Raw genomic sequence first — 8,858 nt, forward strand, 5'->3', positions numbered from 1 at the left:
CTCCCCTGTTCTTTCTAATTCTAGTCCCAGCTGGCTCCTGTTCAGCTCAGGTGTCATTTACACATCTCATTTTAAAACAGAGGCAAAAATACCTCTGCCATTGACCAATACCAAGTTATTCAGTATCAGCTAAAAAAACCCATTTTGGTTTTCTTTGGTTTCTATACTCACCAAATGCTTGTTGTAAGCACTGTGGTGACTTTCCTTTGTCTAGCTCTGCACTATTTTCCCAGTCCTCTGTGCACATTATTTCTCTTTGTGTGGGGGCTGAAATGTTGTCACTGAACCCATGAGAATGTCCCAGGTGATGAAAGAGAGGTTGCACAGTCCAGCTCAGAGGAATAGCCTCAGGAAAGAAATATGGAAGACCCTGGCCCTGCCCCTAATTTATAGGGAGCAAGACACACAATTCCCAACACAGAGAAAAAATGCATTAGGAGAAAAGACATCAGGTGAGTCCCAGCAAAAAGACAAATGTTGGAAAATACAGTGTTTGCTAAAGGGAGGAAAGAGTGGGTGAGACAAAGAAAGTGATGTGAGTGGGTGCGTCAGAGACAATGAGTGAAAGCTGTCAGGGAGTGGGTGACAGGTGGGAGGAACCGAGATGAAGGCCAAGGCCAGAGAACAAGTGCGGAGAGGGGGCAGGGTGAGGGAGTGAGCACACTGCAGGGGCCAGACAGGAAAGGCACTGATAAGGCAACTGCAGGTGAGTCCTGTTCAGGAACCACTGCTCAATCAGTCTTTGCTGTTGCTTCGAGATCTCGTTTCAGTATCACGTAGAGCTAATAGAGGTGGAATTAGGTAAACTCAATTCAACCCTTTATCCTACTCCTCATAATCAGCGCTATTCAGATTCCAAATTGTTCTGTCATAACCAATAGCATTTGTGCTTGCAAAATTTGACACTTTTTAATGAACTGTTAGGTTGAGTCGGTAAATAAATTAGCTGGCTCTGTGAAAAATGTGCTGGTTTTCCTTGAAAGCAAATATTTATGAAAGAGGGAAGAGTTCAGTGAATTCATCTCTGGTTTACAGGAGAAAAATATCAGGAAAAAATTTACTGGTGTTAGATAATTTGATCATTTTTTGTTGAGTGTAGTCACTATAGAAATGTTTGTGGTTGCCTAAACGCTACAGAAGCAAACAGTTTTTCTCAATAATGATCAATCAGTTGAGCTCATTTCTAGTGATGCAAATGCTACACAATTCAATGTAATTAAATGAGTTTAGAAGAGTGCAGGCAGCTGGATAAGCGAGGCTCTCTCTGAGTTACAGACAATAGTGCCACCTGCTGGTGATCATATAACACTTCATTTTCTTTCCTTGCAAAAGGGGTGTATTGAAATTTTTTTTTTTTTGCACTTTATTATTACTGGTTTATTACAAAGAATTCAACTCAGGAGCTGAATGCTTTTTAAAATATATGTTTTTAACACAAAATTTTAAAAAATAAAACATGGAGCATGTTTTAAAAATTAAATATAATTAAATAACACATGACCAAAAAAACAGTCTACAGCCACACTCTGTCTTTCCCTCTCCTTCCCATCTCCTGCTCCCTAGAAGTAACTTCTTTTAACCTTTTAAACTGTGTTTTCTCATATTTATCCTTATACATCATTTGGTAATAGTCTAAGACTACTGCTTTTGATGTATCAATTTTAGACATAAATCATCAATTTCATGTTATTATAAATGACTATCTGGTTTCCCTACTCCCCTACTACCCCCATCAAACTAAACATTCACTTGGGAGTTTTTGTTTAAATCAGGCTGGGGTTTTGTAACAGGGAATGGCCTGGGGGTAAAAAAAAAAAAAAAAAAAAAAAATATTTTCTGTCTCTTTAAAACCTCCTCAACTCTGTTTGGGAACTGCGGCCTGGCCCACATCCCTGAGGCAGGTGAAGTCTTTTGTTAAAACTCCCAGGTGGCTCCAGCCCCCCAGACGGGCAGCTGGTGGAGTTCACTGGCTTTGTCTTTGGCAGAGATGAGCTGATTAGAAAGAATAGTTAACCACAGTAATTGCCTGAAGCTGAGAACCCTTCCTTTAAAAGCTCTTTATCTCTGCCTATGTTCAGGAAATTCGGATTTTGAGAGGAGAAGATCTACCATTTTTTCTCCTTTGTCAGCAAAGTAATAAAAATATCTCTTTCCTTCCTCCCCAAACTGCTTCTCCTTGTTCTTCTGATTCGGCCTCATGGATAAGTGCTGGAATTTTCAGTAACAGATTTTATTACATTATGATATTACAGTATTTTATTACTCCTTCTCCTGAGTCTCCTAATGTAACATCACTTTATTACCTTTCTGGTACTCTTTGCGTTTCCTGGATTGTCTGTTCTCGTTTGTATAATTTCCTGTTACATCGTATTAATTTTTTCATATTCTTGTTAGTAGTTCATCTCTAAATGCTTACACATATTAGATATTCTGTTCTTTCATGGAGACCACCTGGAACCTTCCCTCTGCCTCCTCACATTGGGACCTGCAGCTCTTGGACTGACTCAGTACCTTTCGTCTTGGGACCTCTTGACCACCTTCCTGTAGAGTTCCCTCCTGAACCACATTTTCCTTTTCTTTGGCGCATATGCTCTGATAACCTCTTAAGAAAGAGGGCATGAGATGTGAATTCTTTTTGAGTCCTTGTAAGAATTAATATGTTCTTGTTCTACCATCATACCTGATTCATATTTTGCTGGGCATATATTTCCCCAGGATTTTTGAAGGATGCCATTTTCTTTTATCTATGATGCTATATTCAGTGGCTTTCTGTTTCTTGTTTCTTAGAAAGTGATCTTTTTTTTCCTTCTCAGAATGTGCTTAGCACCTCTATTCCCATGAAAATGACTGTTTTTCTTTGCTTTGGGTCTTTTGTCATTATTTGTGCTGAGCACTTGGGGAGTTCTTTTGATCTGAAGACTCATGCTCTTCAATTCTAGCAAATGTTCTTGTATTCTTCCTTTATTAATTTTCTCCCTACATTTTTCTTGCACTTTCTTTTTGGAACTCCCATGGATAGGATGTTAGACCTCCTATATTTTATCTTCTAATGTTCTCTTCTTCTCGTTCCTATTTTTCCATTTCTTTATTCTATTGTTTATTTTTCTGGGAATGTTCTATGTCTTCATCTTTTATTTCTTCTTCTTTTTTTTTTTTTTACTTTGGCTATGATATATAATTTCCAAGAGCTCTATTTATTCTCCTCCAGTTCTTCGTTTAATAGCATGCTGTTCATAATTAATGGTGCAAAATCCTATCACATTTCCTTGAGGATATCATAGTAGCTTTTTGGATGTTTTGAGTCCTACATTATTCAGGCTTGTTTTGCATGGGGATAGTCAGAGAGCTGGGCAGTGCTAAAGACCAATGACCGATGCTTGGGAAGCTCTGCAGGAAAAGCCTTCCAGAAAAAGCAAGCTGAACCACAGCAGCACAGAGGAGAAAAACAGCCTGGTATATTCAAGGAACAGAAAGATGGCCCCTGAGGCTGGAATTTGGTGGAAGGGGAGAGTGGTAGGAAACAGGAATGTAGCAGTAGCCAGCAGCAGTTCACAGAAGGCCCGTGATACAACGAGTTTGAATTTTTTTCTAAGAGGAGTGGAGTTTTTTCCCCCAAGAGCTGGGGGGTTTTACCTGCCATCAAAGATCAGTTCAACGGCCCCCCCCCCACCCCGTATTCGAGGTCATCTTCAAATGCTCCTCCCCATCCATAGATTCTCACTTTTCTACCCATAAAGATTCCAGATACGGCTAAGACAGAATTTGTTAAATGATTAAAATAATTTGTTTATAGGCCTGCCTCTGCATCCTGGAGCATGGAGAGTTAGACATTTTCCAGTGAGCAATATATTGCCTGAACCTATACACGATGCTTCATAAATCTTGAGTATCTGTTTCCAAGAATAAAGATATTGGTGTAATCCAGTGGACAAAATCATGTTACCATTGCTAATAACACAAAGCATATCCCATCCTGAATCCTCAGCATCAGACTAGAATACCCTCTGTAGAACAGACCCTATGCTAAATGATTTTGAAAATTATATATGCTGCAAAAACAGCATATTATGCAATAATTACATTCACTAAAAAGAATTAGTTAGAATTAATTACTAGAGATACGTTCTTCTGGAAGCTGATGAAAACTCTGTCCTTGACGAAACATTAGGCAGGCTCCTTTGAGCCCTTTTCTCTACTAGGCCTCCTCCTTGGTCTGCTGAGCCCAGTTTTAGCAAAGAATCTTCTCGCTAAACCAGTTTATCAAGAATCTCTCCCCTTTTTATAGGCAATTAAGATCTTCTCCAACCTTTGATATCTAGTCAATTTCTTCTCCCCCACTCACCAATGTTCCTTTTAGGAATTTTCCATCTACTTTCTCCCCCTGCCATTGGCTATATATCTCGACCTGTGGAGTTCAGACTCTCCCTCCTATTGCCATGGTAAGGAATAAAATGTCTTGTCATGTTTAACAAGTGCCTGGTGAATAATTTTTCTTTTACAAAGCTCAATAACCTTCACAAAATGAGTAATGGACAACATAGTCTTAAAGCAGAACAGACCCAAAGCTTTAAGGATAATTTTTAAAATGTTCTTTTTATTACAAGGAACTGAGTACCTCGTAAGAAATTTGATGTATCAATTATAAACACTCATGTTAATCTTGAAATGAAAACATACAAGACAATCTTAAAAATGAACAAAGACGTATAATTTACACTATCAGATATCAAGACTTACTATAATGCTACAGTAATTAAGTCAGTGTGGAATTGATGCAAACATTACAAACATATACCAACAGAATAGAACAGAAATCCAAGAACAGACCCACACATACATGGTCAGCTGATTTATGACAAAGAAGATATTGCAGCTTATAGGGAAAAGGTAGACTTTTTAATAAACTGTGCTGAGTAAAAGAGGCCCCATGGGGGAAATAAAAGGATCATGACTGCTTCCTGTTTCCCTATACAAAAATCAATTCTTAAATGGAGTATGGATTTAAAGGAGAAAAGTAAAACCATAATTTTTCCAGAAGAAAGCAAGGGAGAGTATCTTTTTGACTTTGGCATAGGAAAAGATGCCTAAAACAGAGCAGGAAAATAAAAATATTTTACCAAAAAGGAAAATAAAGTTGTCTTTTTTCTTTTTTGGATATTAAACTTAATTCCTGTTTCTAGAAAATGCCATTCATGAAATAAATAGAATAAAATATATACAAGAATAGAACAAAATATCAAGTCATAGATTGAGAAAAGGTATTGGTAATATATATATCTGAAAAGTGCTTTTTTTCTAGACTATTTAAAGAATTTCAATAAGCAAACAAGAATCAAACCACCCAATAGAAAAATGAGCAAAAGCTTTAAACAAGAATTTCACAAAATAGGATAACCAAATGGCTAAAAAGCCTATCAAATGCCCTAGTTATCTGAGATATACAAATTAAAAGCACATTATGATACTACAACCCACCCATCAAAATGTACAGCTGAAACTCTCATGTCCTGCTGGTGACAGTACAAAATAGCACAACTTTGGAAAACTGGAGACTTCTATTAAAATGACTTACATGCATACACATGTGCATCAAAATACATGTATAAGACTTACAACAGCCCCAAATTGAAAATATTCAAATGCCCATCAACCGTAGATAGAATTAATCATGGTATAGGGCTTGTCAATGGGCCAAACCTGGCCCACTGTCTCTTTTTGTAAATAAAGTTTAATTGGAAGACAGCTGTGCTCATTCCTTTATACATTGTCTATGGCTACTTTTGCACCATAATGGCGGAGTTTAGTTGAAACAAAGACTGAAATTTCGGCCCTCAAAGCCTAAAATATTTACTATCTGGCCATTTACAGGAAAAGTTTGCTACATATCCAACATTAATGTATCTCACAAAACAAATGTAGGGTGAAATAAGAGCACTTGAATGAAATTCAGAGACAGTTAAAATTAATCAATGGTGTTAATCAGAATAGCGGATACCTTTGGAGTAAGATACTGATTTTACAGGGCATTTAGAGGGCTTCTGAGGAGCCGATAATGTTCCATTTTTGATGTGAATGCTGGTTACACACAGCTGAGTTAAATTTGAAAGCTCCTTGTGCTATACACTGCACATGATTGGTGCAGTTTTCAGTGTTATTTTTAAGTTTACTTTGAAAACTCATTTGTTAAAATGGGGCAATAAAATCTCTTCTGCAGTTTAAAAAAATGGGAGAAGAGAAATGGCATAAAAGGACTATAATTAAATATCAAGCATTCAGGTTTCCCAGAAGTATTTTCTTCCTGCTGTATGATTTTTCTTTGTTTCTTGTATTTAGGGTATTAGGTATATAAATCTATTACGAGAAAGAAAAAAATTAACATTGGAGACAGCTGGGTAATTCTTTGAGGCTATTAAAATAGCTGGAAATAAATTAACAGCCTGAAGCACTTATATTGTAATATAAAGAGTATTGCAGCTCCATGCAGCCCAGTGTGGCTGGCCATTGCCTTCTAATAAATGTGTTTTATTTCAGCTACACTTTTCTTTCTTCGTTGAAGGAATACATGTACTTCCTGTGTTCCTGGGGACGAGGGTGGAGGATCTGGCTACCAGTGCAGAATCCTTTGGCTCCCTTGTGTTTCACTGAGAACAAGAGACTAGGGATTGGGTGGGTGCGGGTGGAGGCGGTGGTAGTGGTCCCAGTTGTTGAAGGTGGGGCTGTTTGCACTTCTCAGAAAGCTCTTTTGCCTTCTGGCAAGATTCCCGGAACCTGCCTAGGATTCCAGTAGAGGCTTCTGTTGTCCCAGGTATGCTTTGCTTTTCCCTCCCTCTCTTGGGGTCTTCAGTGCCCCTTGGAAGCAGACATTGTGGTCACAGTCAGTCTAGGGATATCCCAGTCCTGCTTCTGAAACACTCACTCCACCTGCCCTTCTGGGATCCGAGTTCCATGTGTGGCCCACCTGTGTGGTCACCTTTGCAGTCCCTTGGACTTGCCTAAGTCCATGTTTCCACCTTTCCTGAAAAACAGTGGGGACGAGCAGGACCCGCTGGGGGGTGAGACCAGGGCACCACCCTGTAGGTCAGGCCACAAAGAGGCAGTGGACACACGGGTAGTGTAATTTCAGCGGACTCACGCACTTGGGAACTCAGGTAACTTCTTGTGCCCCAGTGGTCCCATGCCCCCTTACCACGTTACATCCTCACCACCATGTGACCCCTCCCGTCCACACCAGCCAACCCGAAAAATGACCCAAAGAGGCCTCGACTGTTCACCCCTAACCACGAAGCTGGGCCTCCACCGGGAACCCACCCAGGGCTCTACTCCAAGGGGTCCTGAGAACAGGACGGTTAGACTCTGGCCCTGGGTCCGGCCGCAGCCTCCTTTCCCACTCCAGACACCCCACTTGCGTCTCCCACATCACAAAGCCTGACATCCGGGAGTCCCAGCCGACCTTGGGACTGCGCACGCGCTTGGCGCTGACGTCACAGAGGCCGCCCGCCTGGTTGCCTAGGAACCGTGCGCCTGAGGCCTGGCCAGGCGAAGCAGGCTGTAGCCTGTGGCCCGCTCGGCTCCGGAACAGTTCGAGGGGAAGGTCCCGGGATCCCTGGATTGGAGGAGGGCCGGCCAGGCCCCCAGAAACCTCGTCGGGAGCCGCGTGGGCTCACCGCGGGACCCTTTGCCGCCTCACGCCTGCCTCAGGGATGTGCCTGTGAGTGTCCCCGAAAGTTATGCCCAGTGTCCTGGAGGGCTGGACTGTGGGTGGGCGGCTGTGTTCCCAGAGGGGCGTCCCGGCGGGGGGCAGAACCCCGCAGCCTCGGGAACTGCCTTGTGTGCCGATTCTGTGCGTGTGTGTGTGTGTGTGTGTGTGTGTATGTGTGTGGTGGGGCAGGGGCACGTCTGGTGGCGGGAGTGTGTCTTGTGCGCCCGAGCCGAGCTTCTTTCGTCAGCGTTCCCTCAGGTGAGCCCTTCCCTGTTTCTGTTTGGGCTGTGTGTACAGAAATGTAAATATTAGCCGGGCGAGGTGGTGCACACCTGTAGTCCTAGCTACGAGGGAGGCTGGGGCAGGAGGATCGCCTGAGCCCGCGAGTTCAAGGTTGCAGTGAGCTATGGTGATGCCACTGCACTTCGGCCTGGGCGACACAAGAGATCTTGTCTCTAAAATACACGCATGCACACACACACACACACGCGCGTATATATATTTGTAGTAAACTCATACTACATTGATAAACACTTCAAAATGAGCTAATTGGTATTTCTGAGATCAAATGTCTATCATTTAAACCACTGTATTGATTTTAATATAGTTGTAAAAAGGATCTTAGAGAAAATTTCTAAGACTTTATGCAAAATCACTGAACAGCTTCTTAGCTCTTTCTTTCTTACACAACCCCTAGAAACAAAGGGTTTTGATGTTTGCCTGATATATTATTTCATGAACAGCAAGAGAAAAAAGAGAGAAACCTGGTAGCTAACATTGGCCAGCACTGACCATGTGCGTGCAAGGCACCCTTCTCAGCATTTCACATGGAGTAAGACATTTAATTCTTACAACATCTGTGAGGGAAGAGCTGTTATCTTCATTTTCCAGACAAAGCAGTTAAGGCACAGGGAAGTTGCATAGCAAATAAAGGGCAGGGCAGAGCCAGGGCATGAAGCCGGCACCGCTCCAAAGCCCTTGCAAAAAAGACAGTGGGCGGCCCTGGCACAGCAGCAGGGCCCCCGTGTGGCCTGACAGAGAGGAAGCTCCTCTGCCCGCCTCACCTCTGCACTCCACTTCCTGTCCTGGGCTTTTCTGCAGGTCCCCAGCACGACTCTGTCACGGGACTGTCAGTGGGCGAGAGGACAGGCTCAGGTTC

Source organism: Eulemur rufifrons, chromosome 12 (genome assembly GCF_041146395.1).
Source record: "Eulemur rufifrons isolate Redbay chromosome 12, OSU_ERuf_1, whole genome shotgun sequence".
NCBI classification, from domain to species: Eukaryota; Metazoa; Chordata; class Mammalia; order Primates; family Lemuridae; genus Eulemur; species Eulemur rufifrons.